Raw genomic sequence first — 13368 nt, 5'->3', positions numbered from 1 at the left:
CCTGGATCCTTCAAGTAGTATCTCAGGGATACATGCTGGAATTCGAGGCGGCTCCGCCCCACCGGTTCCTAAAATCTGCCTTGCCGATAGCTCCCTCAGACAGGGAGGCGGTGCTAGCGGCAATTCACAAGCTGTATTTCCAGCAGGTGATAATCAAGGTACCACTACTTCAACAAGGCCGGGGTTACTATTCCACACTATTTGTGGTACCGAAGCCGGACGGTTCGGTGAGACCCATTTTAAATTTGAAATCCTTGAACATGTACATAAAAAAAATTCAAGTTCAAGATGGAATCGCTCAGGGCGGTTATTGCAAGCCTGGACGAGGGGGATTACATGGTTTCCCTGGACATCAAGGATGCTTACCTGCATGTCCCCATTTACCATCCTCACCAGGAGTACCTCAGATTTGTGGTACAGGATTGCCATTACCAATTCCAGACGCTGCCGTTTGGACTCTCCACGGCACCAAGGGTATTTACCAAGGTTATGGCGGAAATGATGATACTCCTTCGAAGAAAGGGAGTTTTAATTATCCCGTACTTGGACGATCTCCTAATAAAGGCACGGTCCAAAGAACAGTTCTTGGTGGGAGTAGCACTATCTCAGGAAGTGCTGAACCAGCACGGCTGGATTCTGAATATCCAAAAGTCACAGCTGGTCCCGACGACACGTCTACTGTTCCTGGGGATGATTCTGGACACAGTCCAGAAAAAAGTGTTTCTCCCGGAGGAGAAAGCCAGGGAGTTGTCTTCTCTAGTCAGAGACCTCCTGAAACCAAAACCGGTATCGGTGCATCACTGCACGCGGGTCTTGGGAAAGATGGTAGCTTCTTACGAAGCAATTCCATTCGGCAGGTTCCATGCCAGAATCTTTCAGTGGGACCTGTTGGAAAAGTGGTCCGGATCGCATCTTCAGATGCATCGCTTGATAACCCTGTCTGCAAGAACCAGGGTGTCTCTTCTGTGGTGGCTGCAGAGTGCTCATCTTCTGGAGGGTCGCAGATTCGGCATTCAGGACTGGGTCCTGGTGACCACGGATGCCAGCCTGCGAGGCTGGGGGGCAGTCACAAAGGGAAGAAACTTCCAAGGACTATGGACAAGTCAGGAGACTTCCCTTCACATAAATATTCTGGAACTAAGGGCCATCTACAATGCCCTAAGTCAAGCAAAATCCCTGCTCCTACACCAGCCGGTGCTGATCCAGTCAGACAACATCACGGCAGTCGCCCATGTGAATCGACAGGGCGGCACAAGAAGCAGGATGGCAAGGATAGAAGCCACAAGAATTCTCCGATGGGCGGAAAATCATGTACTAGCACTGTCAGCAGTGTTCATTCCGGGAGTGGACAACTGGGAAGCAGACTTCCTCAGCAGACACGACCTCCACCCGGGAGAGTGGGGACTTCATCCAGAAGTCTTCCAAATGATTGTACATCAGTGGGGTCGTCCACAGGTGGACATGATGGCGTCCCGCCTAAACAAAAAACTAGAGAGGTATTGCGCCAGGTCAAGAGACCCTCAAGCGATAGCTGTGGACGCTCTGGTGACACCGTGGGTGTACCAGTCAGTTTATGTGTTCCCTCCGCTGCCTCTCATACCAAAGGTATTGAGAATAATAAGAAAGCGAGGAGTAAACACAATTCTCGTGGTTCCGGATTGGCCAAGAAGAACATGGTACCCGGAACTTCAAGAGATGATCTCAGAGGACCCGTGGCCTCTGCCGCTAAGACAAGACCTGCTACAGCAGGGGCCCTGTCTGTTCCAAGACTTACCGCGGCTGCGTTTGACGGCATGGCGGTTGAACGCCGGATCCTGAAAGAAAGGGGCATTCCGGAGGAAGTCATTCCTACGCTTATTAAAGCCAGGAAAGAGGTTACAGCAAATCATTATCACCGCATATGGCGGAAATATGTTGCATGGTGTGAGGCCGAAAAGGCCCCAACTGAGGAATTTCAACTAGGTCGATTTCTGCATTTCCTGCAAGCAGGAGTGAATATGGGCCTAAAACTGGGTTCCATTAAGGTACAGATCTCGGCTCTATCGATTTTCTTTCAGAAAGAACTAGCTTCAGTACCTGAAGTTCAGACATTTGTAAAGGGAGTGCTGCATATTCAGCCCCCATATGTGCCTCCTGTGGCACCTTGGGATCTCAACGTGGTGTTGAGTTTCTTAAAATCACATTGGTTTGAACCACTAAAAACCGTGGATCTGAAATATCTCACGTGGAAGGTGGTCATGTTATTGGCCTTGGCTTCTGCCAGGCGAGTATCAGAATTGGCGGCTTTGTCTTATAAAAGCCCTTATCTGATTTTCCATATGGATAGGGCAGAATTGAGGACTCGTCCCCAGTTTCTCCCTAAGGTGGTGTCAGCGTTTCATTTGAACCAGCCTATTGTGGTGCCTGCGGCCACTAGGGACTTGGAGGACTCCAAGTTGTTAGACGTGGTCAGGGCCCTGAAAATATATGTTTCCAGGACGGCTGGAGTCAGAAAATCTGACTCGCTGTTTATCCTATATGCACCCAACAAGCTGGGTGCTCCTGCTTCTAAGCAGACTATTGCTCGTTGGATTTGTAGTACAATTCAACTTGCACATTCTGTGGCAGGCCTGCCACAGCCAAAATCTGTCAATGCCCATTCCACAAGGAAGGTGGGCTCATCTTGGGCGGCTGCCCGAGGGGTCTCGGCTTTACAACTTTGCCGAGCTGCTACTTGGTCAGGGGCAAACACGTTTGCAAAATTCTATAAATTTGATACCCTGGCTGAGGAGGACCTGGAGTTCTCTCATTCGGTGTTGCAGAGTCATCCGCACTCTCCCGCCCGTTTGGGAGCTTTGGTATAATCCCCATGGTCCTTACGGAGTTCCCAGCATCCACTAGGACGTCAGAGAAAATAAGAATTTACTCACCGGTAATTCTATTTCTCGTAGTCCGTAGTGGATGCTGGGCGCCCATTCCAAGTGCGGTTTATCTGCATTACTTGTACATAGTTATTGTTAACTAAATCGGGTTATTGTTGAGCCATCTGTTGAGAGGCTCAGTTGTTTCATACTGTTAACTGGGTTTCATATCACGAGTTGTACGGTGTGATTGGTGTGGCTGGTATGAGTCTTACCCGGGATTCAAAATCCTTCCTTATTGTGTACGCTCGTCCGGGCACAGTATCCTAACTGAGGCTTGGAGGAGGGTCATAGTGGGAGGAGCCAGTGCACACCAGGTAGTCTGAAATCTTTCTAGAGTGCCCAGCCTCCTTCGGAGCCCGCTATTCCCCATGGTCCTTACGGAGTTCCCAGCATCCACTACGGACTACGAGAAATAGAATTACCGGTGAGTAAATTCTTATTTTTTGTACATTAAATGTGTTACATATGTGGCTATTATCCAATAAGTCCTCATCAACATATGCTTGCATTAGCAAATATTTGCAAGTCTGCATGGCCTGCATTTGCATGAACACACTCTCCCTGAACTTTGCTTTTACGAATTCAGGTCTGCCTCTTCAGGTACACTGACCCAGTGAAGGAACCAATGTGATATATTGATAAAACCTCATTATACACACTACACAATTTACTGCACACTGACATTATATATAGTTACAAGCCGAAGTGTAACTACATCCCATTGCACGTTGCATCATCCCGTCTGATGTGCTGCACAGTTAATCAAACAATGAATTGGGGTTACACAATTTACAATGAAAGATTGGCCTATATATTGTATAGTATGTAACCAGCTTAAGGGTCAACATGTCCAACTTGCATACAACTACATAAGCATGCTTTTATTTTCTGAGCATGCTCAGCGTGAGTTCATGTAAAATACACTACATGAACAAGTGTATGTTTAATTTTAAATCTGCCAACTTGCTATGTGACCACAAGTTTGTAAGAGCTTCATTTTTAGATAGTTCTGTCACATTAAAGATGAATAATTTTATTTGTTCTAGTAATGACTAATTTTTGCTCAGGATCATCCGATGTTGTGGAAACTGCCTGTTTACATACATTGTTTCCAGCATTTGTTAAAGGTATGAGGATACATTTCTTTGTTTTGAACTAAGCACCATTTAATGTAAATTTTATGCACTTTATATACACTGATTTCACTATTTGCAATTATTGTTCTAGTTTTGTTCCATGTGTTATCTCCCTAGGGCATAGGTCTGCAAAATCGGTCCTCATTACCCCACACAGTGCATGTTTCTGCTGCGGAGTACACTGGGCTCCACAAGTCTGGACAATGGGTGTAGAGTAGGATCTTGATCCGAGGCACCAACAGGCTCAAAGCTTTGACTGTTCCCAGAATGCACAGTGCTGCCTCCTATATCACCCCGCCTCCCAGCACAGGAGCTCAGTTTGTCAGTTGGTGCTGCAGTAAGCAGGCACTTAACAGAGGGGCTGCTCCAAGCAGCCCTGAGAAAAGCTTTTGATGAGGTAAAAAGTGAAGACTTCAAGGGCAGCAGCGGTGGTAAATGTCTTGTGACATTCACTGCTGCAGCTCCAGCTCTCCCCAGCGGCGCTGTACACTCCCGTGCCCTGGTTGCCGGGTACCTACAGCGGAGGCTCCGGTTTTCTTCATGTTAGACACACACGGCTGGGGCTCTCCAGGATCGCGTGGCCGCGCTTCGGGAGGTGGTAAGTGGGTCCCGCTCGCGGGACCCGGTCTTTATCGCGATCCGGCGCGGTCAGTGGGAGGCGGGCCGCGCGCGCTGGCGGTGGATACAGGCGATCCCACTAGATCACCAGGGCATGGGCGCAGGTCAGGTTTTCCCTTAAAACCGATTTCTCTAACGTCCTAGTGGATGCTGGGGACTCCGAAAGGACCATGGGAAATAGCGGCTCCGCAGGAGACTGGGCACAAAAGTAAAAAGCTTTAGGACTACCTGGTGTGCACTGGCTCCTCCCCCTATGACCCTCCTCCAAGCCTCAGTTAAGATTTTGTGCCCGAACGAGAAGGGTGCAATCTAGGTGGCTCTCCTGAGCTGCTTAGAGTAAAAGTTTAAATAGGTTTTTTTTTATTTTCAGTGAGACCTGCTGGCAACAGGCTCACTGCATCGAGGGACTAAGGGGAGAAGAAGCGAACTCACCTGCGTGCAGAGTGGATTGGGCTTCTTAGGCTACTGGACATTAGCTCCAGAGGGACGATCACAGGCCCAGCCATGGATGGGTCCCGGAGCCGCGCCGCCGTCCCCCTTACAGAGCCAGAAGACTGAAGAGGTCCGGAAATTCGGCTGCAGAAGACGTCCTGTCTTCACTAAGGTAGCGCACAGCACCGCAGCTGTGCACCATTGCTCTCAACACACTTCACACTCCAGTCACTGAGGGTGCAGGGCGCTGGGGGGAGGGCGCCCTGAGACGCAATAAAAACACCTTTTTTTGGCAAAAAATACATCACATATAGCTCCTGGGCTATATGGATGTATTTAACCCCTGCCTATTTTTACATAAAAAAGCGGGAGAAAGGCTCCGCCCCTTTTTCGGCGGCCTATCTCCTCAGCACACTGGCGCCATTTTTTCCTCACAGCTCCGTTGGAGGAAGGCTCCCTGACTCTCCCCTGCAGTCCTGCACTACAGAAACAGGGTAAAACAAGAGAGGGGGGGCACTAAATTGGCATATAAATATATACAGCAGCTATATTAGGGAAAAACACTTATATAAGGTTATCCCTGTATATATATAGCGCTCTGGTGTGTGCTGGCAAACTCTCCCTCTGTCTCCCCAAAGGGCTAGTGGGGTCCTGTCCTCTATCAGAGCATTCCCTGTGTGTGTGCTGTGTGTCGGTACGTTGTGTCGACATGTATGAGGAGGAAAATGATGTGGAGGCGGAGCAATTGCCTGTGTTAGTGATGTCACCCCCTAGGGAGTCGACACCTGACTGGATGGTCTTATGGAAAGAATTACGTGATAGTGTCAGCACTTTACAAAAGACTGTTGACGACATGAGACAGCCGGCACATCAGTTAATACCTGTACAGGCGTCTCAAACACCGTCAGGGGCTCTAAAGCGCCCGTTACCTCAGGTGGTCGACACAGACCCAGACACGGACACTGACTCCAGTGTCGACGGTGAGGAAACAAACGTATTTTCCAGTAGGGCCACACGTTACATGATCACTGCAATGAAGGAGGTTTTGAACATTTCTGATACTACAAGTACCACAAAAAAGGGTATTATGTGGGGTGTGAAAAAACTACCCGTAGTTTTTCCCGAATCAGATGAATTAAATGAGGTGTGTGATGAAGCGTGGGTTTCCCCCGATAAAAAACTGCTAATTTCTAAAAAGTTATTGGCATTATACCCTTTCCCGCCAGAGGTTAGGGCGCGTTGGGAAACACCCCCTAGCGTAGATAAGGCGCTCACACGCTTATCAAAACAAGTGGCGTTACCGTCCCCAGATACGGCCGCCCTCAAGGAACCAGCTGATAGAAAGCTGGAAAATATTCTTAAAAGTATATACACACATACTGGTATTATACTGCGACCAGCAATCGCCTCAGCCTGGATGTGCAGTGCTGGGGTGGCTTGGTCGGATTTCCTGACTGAAAATATTGATACCCTAGACAGGGACAATATATTATTGACTATAGAGCATTTAAAGGATGCATTTCTATATATGCGAGATGCACAGAGGGATATTTGCACTCTGGCATCAAGAGTAAGTGCGATGTCCATTTCTGCCAGAAGAGGATTATAGACACGACAGTGGTCAGGTGATGCGGATTCCAAACGGCATATGGAAGTATTGCCGTATAAAGGGGAGGAGTTATTTGGGGTCGGTCTATCGGACCTGGTGGCCACGGCAACGGCTGGAAAATCCACCTTTTTACCCCAAGTCACCTCGCAGCAGAAAAAGATACCGTCTTTTCAGGCTCAGTCCTTTCGTCCCCATAAGGGCAAGCGGGCAAAAGGCCACTCATATCTGCCCCGGGGCAGAGGAAGGGGAAAAAGACTGCAGCAGACAGCCTCTTCCCACGAACAGAAGCCCTCCCCCGCTTCTGCCAAGTCCTCAGCATGACGCTGGGGCCTTACAAGCGGACTCAGGCACGGTGGGGGCCCGTCTCAAGAATTTCAGCGCGCAGTGGGCTCACTCGCAAGTGGACCCCTGGATCCTGCAGGTAGTATCTCAGGGGTACAAATTGGAATTCGAGACGTCTCCCCCTCGCCGGTTCCTGATGTCTGCTTTACCAACGTCTCCCCCCGACAGGGAGGCGGTATTGGAAGCCATTCACAAGCTGTATTCCCAGCAGGTGATAATCAAGGTACCCCTCCTACAACAGGGAAAGGGGTATTATTCCACGCTGTTTGTGGTACCGAAGCCGGACGGCTCGGTGAGACCCATTTTAAATCTGAAATCCTTGAACACTTACATAAAAAGGTTCAAGTTCAAGATGGAGTCACTCAGAGCAGTGATAGCGAACCTGGAAGAAGGGGACTATATGGTGTCTGTGGACATCAAGGATGCTTACCTCCATGTCCCAATTTGCCCTTCTCACCAAGGGTACCTCAGGTTTGTGGTACAGAACTGTCACTATCAGTTTCAGACGCTGCCGTTTGGATTGTCCACGGCACCCCGGGTCTTTACCAAGGTAATGGCCGAAATGATGATTCTTCTTCGAAGAAAAGGCGTCTTAATTATCCCTTACTTGGACGATCTCCTGATAAGGGCAAGGTCCAGAGAACAGTTAGAGGTCGGAGTAGCACTATCTCAAGTAGTACTACGACAGCACGGATGGATTCTAAATATTCCAAAATCGCAGCTGATTCCGACGACACGTCTGCTGTTCCTAGGGATGATTCTGGAGAAAAAGGTGTTTCTCCCGGAGGAGAAAGCCAAGGAGTTATCCGACCTAGTCAGGAACCTCCTAAGACCAGGCCAAGTGTCTGTACACCAATGCACAAGGGTCCTGGGAAAGATGGTGGCTTCTTACGAAGCGATTCCATTCGGCAGATTCCACGCAAGAACTTTTCAGTGGGATCTGCTGGACAAATGGTCCGGATCGCATCTTCAAATGCATCAGCAGGTAACCCTGTCTCCAAGGACAAGGGTGTCTCTCCTGTGGTGGTTACAGAGTGCTCATCTCCTAGAGGGCCGCAGATTCGGCATTCAGGATTGGGTCCTGGTGACCACGGATGCCAGCCTGAGAGGCTGGGGAGCAGTCACACAGGGAAGAAATTTCCAAGGCTTGTGGTCAAGCATGGAAACGTCACTTCACATAAATATCTTGGAACTAAGGGCCATTTACAATGCCCTAAGTCAGGCAAGACCGCTGCTTCAGGGTCAGCCGGTGTTGATCCAGTCGGACAACATCACGGCAGTCGCCCACGTAAACAGACAGGGCGGCACAAGAAGCAGGAGGGCAATGATGGAAGTGGCAAGGATTCTTCGCTGGGCGGAGAATCATGTGATAGCACTGTCAGCAGTGTTCATTCCGGGAGTGGACAACTGGGAAGCAGACTTCCTCAGCAGACACGATCTTCACCCGGGGGAGTGGGGACTTCACCCAGAAGTCTTCCACATGATTGTGAACCGTTGGGAAAAACCAAAGGTGGACATGATGGCGTCCCGCCTCAACAAAAAACTGGACAGATATTGCGCCAGGTCAAGGGACCCTCAGGCAATAGCTGTGGACGCTCTGGTAACACCGTTGGTGTACCAGTCAGTGTATGTGTTCCCTCCTCTTCCTCTCATACCAAAAGTACTGAGAATCATAAGAAGGAGAGGAGTAAAGACTATACTCGTGGCTCCGGATTGGCCAAGAAGGACTTGGTACCCGGAAATTCAAGAGATGCTCACGGAAGACCCGTGGCCTCTACCTCTAAGAAAGGACCTGCTCCAGCAGGGACCATGTCTGTTCCAAGACTTACCGCGGCTGCGTTTGACGGCATGGCGGTTGAACGCCGGATCCTGAAGGAAAAAGGCATTCCGGATGAAGTCATCCCTACCCTGATCAAAGCCAGGAAGGATGTAACCGTACAACATTATCACCGTATTTGGCGTAAATATGTTGCGTGGTGCGAGGCCAGGAAGGCCCCTACAGAGGAATTTCAACTGGGTCGTTTCCTGCATTTCCTGCAAACAGGACTGTCTATGGGCCTCAAATTAGGGTCCATTAAGGTTCAAATTTCGGCCCTGTCAATATTCTTCCAAAAAGAACTGGCTTCTGTTCCTGAAGTTCAGACGTTTGTCAAGGGAGTACTGCATATACAGCCTCCTTTTGTGCCTCCAGTGGCACCTTGGGATCTCAATGTAGTTTTGGGATTCCTAAAATCACATTGGTTTGAACCACTCACCACTGTGGACTTAAAATATCTCACATGGAAAGTGGTAATGCTGTTAGCCCTGGCTTCAGCCAGGCGTGTCTCAGAATTGGCGGCTTTATCCTATAAAAGCCCTTACCTAATTTTTCATACTGACAGGGCAGAATTGAGGACTCGTCCTCAATTTCTCCCTAAGGTGGTTTCAGCTTTTCACTTGAACCAGCCTATTGTGGTGCCTGCGGCTACTAGGGACTTGGAGGATTCCAAGTTGCTGGACGTAGTCAGGGCCCTGAAAATGTATGTTTCCAGGACGGCTGGAGTCAGAAAATCTGATTCGCTGTTTATCCTGTATGCACCCAATAAGCTGGGTGCTCCTGCTTCTAAGCAGACGATTGCTCGTTGGATTTGTAGTACAATTCAGCTTGCACATTTCTGTGGCAGGCCTGCCACAACCAAAATCTGTTAAAGCCCATTCCACACGGAAAGTGGGCTCATCTTGGGCGGCTGCCCGAGGGGTCTCGGCTTTACAACTTTGCCGAGCAGCTACTTGGTCAGGGGCAAACACGTTTGCTAAATTCTACAAATTTGATACCCTGGCTGAGGAGGACCTTGAGTTCTCTCATTCGGTGCTGCAGAGTCATCCGCACTCCCGCCCGTTTGGGAGCTTTGGTATAATCCCCATGGTCCTTTCGGAGTCCCCAGCATCCACTAGGACGTTAGAGAAAATAAGAATTTACTTACCGATAATTCTATTTCTCATAGTCCGTAGTGGATGCTGGGCGCCCATCCCAAGTGCGGTTTGTCTGCATTACTTGTACATAGTTATTGTTACAAAATCGGGTTATTGTTGTTGTGAGCCATCTTTTCAGAGGCTCCTTCTGCTATCATGCTGTTAACTGGGTTCAGATCACAAGTTGTACGGTGTGATTGGTGTGGCTGGTATGAGTCTTACCCGGGATTCAAAATCCTTCCTTATTGTGTACGCTCGTCCGGGCACAGTATCCTAACTGAGGCTTGGAGGAGGGTCATAGGGGGAAGAGCCAGTGCACACCAGGTAGTCCTAAAGCTTTTTACTTTTGTGCCCAGTCTCCTGCGGAGCCGCTATTCCCCATGGTCCTTTGGGAGTCCCCAGCATCCACTACGGACTATGAGAAATAGAATTATCGGTAAGTAAATTCTTATTTTTAATATCGCCCACAGTACCCCGGTGGTTTTGCCAGCAAGTGGGATAAGGCATAGACCTGAAGCCCCAGGGCGCCATTTCCAGCAAGTGTTCCCGCCCTGGAGCTGCATCTCTGTCTTTTCCTCACTCCCTGTCAGTGTCTGCGGCGCCATTGCTCCTCAGCTCACTGTTCCTGGGACTGCTTGGGCAAATTCTCCTATGTAAAGCCGCCTGGTTGTCAGCGCTGTGCCTTTACATGACACTTAAGTATTCTACCTGCCTTTTTAGTCAGTGTTAGTAAGAAAGAGTGCATTTAGTCAGGGGTTTATAGTACAATTACCCTGTGATATACAGCAGTTTCTTACTGTGTACTGTTATATCTATTGACTATATAGCTGTGTAAGCTAGTCCAGTGCAGTATTATTGTCTGTAATAACCTCTGCATTGTACAAACTGTGACTATTTGTGTGTGCATTGATAGCTGAGTGGTGTCCATCTCGTGTCTTTCACTCAACTTGCTGTCCCTATATTCTATAACCTGAGGGGGCTTGGTGCGTCAGGTGTTATTTAATATAGGATTTTCACAAAGATATACTGTATAACGTATTTTTCTCTGTGATTTAGTCACCATATCTCTCCTTTATCTCTGCTAGTGCTGACTACACTGCGCAGGGGTTTGGGTTTAGGGATATAGTGCTGCTAATAATTGTACTGTGTTACCTCATACTGCAAGTTATATCATGTCTGCTTCTGAGGGTAACGGTTCTGGGGCGGAACACACTGCTGGTGTTGCTGAAGCCACAGGCACATATGGGGAGAATATAGCAGCTGTGGGCTCTGGTTCTGGGGGCTCCTTGCCCCCCAGTGGGACTGTGGCAACGGAGGCCCATACTGACCCTCCGTGGGCCGCTTTTTCCACGCTTCTGCATACACTAGTTCATAAACTAACACCCCCTATGGGACCCCCAATGCCGGTACAACCGTATGTGGTCCCTGCAGCTTACCCGCCGTGGGCGGACGATTTATCTGCTCAATTAAAGAAGTTGAACCAGTCCCTGACTACTAAAAAGTCCAAGAGGTCCTCTAAGCGAGCGCTCGTCTCCTCACAATCCACTGCTGTCACTGACACCTCGTCTGATGAAGACAGCACATACACTGACCCCACAGGTTCTGACTCAGATACGGCTGATGGGGAGGGTAGTTCACATGTGGATGTTCCTGATCTTTTGGAGGCTATTAAGTTAATTCTGCAGATTACGGATGATCCCGAGCCATCCGTTCCTCCTAAGAAACCAGATAGGTTCAAGCGTCCGAAGGTGATTAAACAAGTTTTACCTCACTCTGACCACCTAGTGGATATACGTCAGGAACCCTGGCAAAGCCCGGGTACGAAGTTTGTGCCTCAAAAGAAGATGCTGGCTCGCTATCCCCTCGCGCCAGAGCTGTCTAAGAATTGGGAAACGCCTCCTCCAGTAGACTCACATGTGGCTAGGATGGTGGTTTCCTCAGCTCTACCTGTCACTACCGTCACGTCTCTAAAAGAGCCTACGGATAAACGTGTCGAGGGTTGTCTAAAAGCGATTTACACCCTCACGGGTGCTGCACAAAGGCCCACTATTGCAGCTACATGGGCGGCAGAGGCTATTGAAGCATGGGCCTTGGAGTTAGAAGCTGAAATCTCCTCTGACCATGCTAGACAATGCTTGTCATATATTGTCACAGCTTCTCGCTATATTAAAGAGGCGGCTTCTGATGCCGGTATCCTAGCAGCCAAGGCCTCTACTACGTCAGTCCTGGCTCGCAGAATATTGTGGCTGAGATCCTGGTCTGTGGATCTGGACTCTAGAAAAACCCTGGAGGTACTCCCTTTCAAGGGGGATATTCTGTTTGGGGAGGACTTAAATAAGATTGTGGCTGACTTGGCTACTGCCAAAACTGCCTGTCTGCCTAATACAGCTCCTTCTGTGTCGAAGGCCAAAGGCACGTCCTTTCGCCCCTTTCGTCCTTCAGGTAAAGCAAAAGGTCAGGCGTACCATAAGCAAAAATATATACAAAAGATTGGCGCTCTACAATACACACACTATATGTGATTGGATTCAGACGGCTGCTCACCAGTTGTGGGCGGGCTGCCCCAACAATGGATCAAAGTAAGTGTGAAAAAAGAAAGAGTGGGAGCGCAGAATGAATCCAATATATTGTTTTATTTAAAATATTAATATGTCATCCACATAAAAATGCAATACATGAACTAGCCTAAGAATAAACAATTGATATTATATAAATGTAAACGAGACTGCCATATCTCCTGAACAAATATGAATAAAAAACCTTTAATAAACCCTAGTTAGGGCTGCATTAATGCTTCATGAAAATCAGCCGTGCGTCCACGAGCTGAAATGATTATAAAAAGGAGACTGATAAAAAGTGCCTCTGTTATAAGTCACTGTCCTCCTTATACACAATAGAATCTCATTGGTAGAGAGTGTCCCAGTACTGGACTTGCGGACAACCGTGCTGTAGTATTATGTGGCAAATGGATAGTGATGGTCAAATTCACTTTGTGGTATATCACCTGATGTAGAAGCCTCTCCGTCAAAGGCGCTGTACTGAGCCGGGTTTGCAGCGGCTCTGTGCAGTGAACGTACAGCTGGTCTCGTCACCGGTGAACCATCCAGATGAACACGGTTGTTTAATTCTGCTGAAGGATGCTGTACCAGTCTGGATATGCAACAGTGTAAAAAGACTGGAGCAGCAGATTCTCCGGCCGCTGGTGGAAAAATCCGTATTAATTGCGGCTACGGTCCACTCGATGCATGCGGCTCACAGGGTGTCAGGAGAATATAGCAGTCCAAATGAGGTCCTTCAAAGGAGTATCTTAACGCGTTTCTCGGCCCACAACGCTGGCCGTTTCATCAGAAGGAAATGAATAAGCAGATCATGGCTA

General features: G+C 48.7%; 1 protein-coding gene across 6 annotated transcripts in view; it reads left to right on the top strand.

Annotated features, from left to right (window-relative positions):
* Nucleotides 1-13368, top strand: part of LOC134927845 (uncharacterized) — a 491244-nt gene that overhangs the window by 15539 nt on the left and 462337 nt on the right. The window contains exon 1 of one of the 6 annotated variants that reach the window (XM_063922902.1): nucleotides 3961-4030. The exons of 4 other annotated variants lie outside the window; for them this stretch is intronic. The gene's annotated coding sequence lies outside the window, so the exon portion shown is untranslated. Of the gene's footprint in view, nucleotides 1-3960; nucleotides 4031-4527; nucleotides 4638-13368 lie in introns of those variants that run through there. One more of the 6 variants, XM_063922904.1, reaches the window with a different exon arrangement.

The sequence above is a fragment of the Pseudophryne corroboree genome, chromosome 5 (assembly GCF_028390025.1).
Source record: "Pseudophryne corroboree isolate aPseCor3 chromosome 5, aPseCor3.hap2, whole genome shotgun sequence".
NCBI lineage: Eukaryota > Metazoa > Chordata > Amphibia > Anura > Myobatrachidae > Pseudophryne > Pseudophryne corroboree.
This window is presented reverse-complemented; position numbering and strand designations above follow the sequence as displayed.